The following is a 1,821-nucleotide window of genomic DNA, read 5'->3' as shown; positions in this document are numbered from 1 at the left end:
TTTTATTTGTAAATTATATAGAAATGAAACCATTAAAATATCGTTTTATGTTACATAATTGTCTTATTTATTCATGATTTAAGCAAAATTACCTATTTTTAATGTTGTGATTCAAAATCTTGTTCTTAGAGACGGTAATGTATTATCATAAACTTCAAACTTATAAACCGACTTCAAAATTTATGAATTCGTTGGATAATAATAATCAGTTAACTATTGTTATGTGTTAAATAATAATAGAAACATTGAACATTAATTATAATTACATATAGAAATATCTGTTTTTAACAAAGCTGAAATTTTCTAAAAGCAATATTCATATTAAGTTTCTTTGTTTTACATTCTAAATATTAAAAGGTAACTGATAGGTTATATAAATATGTTTTACAGATATAATTTGAAAAATTAAAATAAAAGAAATCTAACTAATAATCACGTTCAGTTGTGTGAAACAAACATTAACTAATTCAATATAGTGAATATAAAGATTAAACAACACTATTATCAGCAGAATGTAATATTCTAATTATTTTTAATTACTTTGTGGTTTCATTAAAACTCATAAGTTCTTATAAGCTGTACTTTGATGTTTATTGTTTTTTAATGTTATTTTTTAATTACATATTTGTGAATTTCACAAGCACATGTATTACGTTTTCTTCTTCTTTTTCTCTTCTCTTAAGTACTTTCTGAAATTAATCCTGGCCGCCTTCTGGCCCTAGCTTCTTGTGCTGCTACTACACTAGTTTCGTCTATAGTATTATCCCTAACTATTCGAGCACTTTCCAATTTAATAGATGCATTTGTAGGTATATAAGCGTCCTCAAATGATATCCCCTCCAAAAGATCTAATTTTACTTCTTGATCACATTATTATATAATTTTATTATGTAGAATTACTTTGTGGTTTCATTAAACTCATAAGTTCTTATAAGCTGTACTTTGATGTTTATTGTTTTTTAATGTTATTTTTTATTACATATTTGTGAATTTCACAAAGCACATGTATTACGTTTTCTTCTCTTCTTTTCTCTTCTCTTAAGTACTTTCTGAAATTAATCCTGGCCGCCTTCTGGCCCTAGCTTCTTGTGCTGCTACCACTAGTTCGTCTATAGTATTATCCCTAACTATTCGAGCACTTTCCAATTTAATAGATGCATTTGTAGGTATATAAGCGTCCTCAAATGATATCCCCTCCAAAAGATCTAATTTACTTCTTGATCACATTATTATGTAATTTTATTATGTAGAATTACTTTGTGGTTTCATTAAAAACTCATAAGTTCTTATAAGCTGTACTTTGATGTTTATTGTTTTTTAATGTTATTTTTTAATTACATATTTGTGAATTTCACAAAGCACATGTATTACGTTTTTCTTCTTCTTTTCTCTTCTCTTAAGTACTTTCTGAAAATTAATCCTGGCCGCCTTCTGGCCCTAGCTTCTTGTGCTGCTACACTAGTTCGTCTATAGTATTATCCCTACTATTCGAGCACTTTCCAATTTAATAGATGCATTTGTAGGTATATAAGCGTCCTCAAATGATATCCCCTCCAAAAGATCTAATTTTACTTCTTGATCACATGCAAAATCTTCTCTGGTCAACCGATCATAAAATAATTCTGCACATGTATTAAATTTTTCATGGGGTTCAAAATTGTCAGTAATAATTTGAGCTTTGTTTTAACTTCGGTGAAAACCTGTGACAAGTCTTCAAATTTTCAGTATTTTTCTCCTCTAATCTCTGTTAGATCTTGTGTGTGAGTAATTGATACTAAAGGCATATGTGAAGTAATTTTGCACCTGACTCTTCTATTTCTT

The sequence above is a fragment of the Ctenocephalides felis genome, unplaced genomic scaffold (assembly GCF_003426905.1).
Source record: "Ctenocephalides felis isolate EL2017-DRISC unplaced genomic scaffold, ASM342690v1 CF-g0.4_SCAFFOLD_03571, whole genome shotgun sequence".
NCBI lineage: Eukaryota > Metazoa > Arthropoda > Insecta > Siphonaptera > Pulicidae > Ctenocephalides > Ctenocephalides felis.
This window is presented reverse-complemented; position numbering follows the sequence as displayed.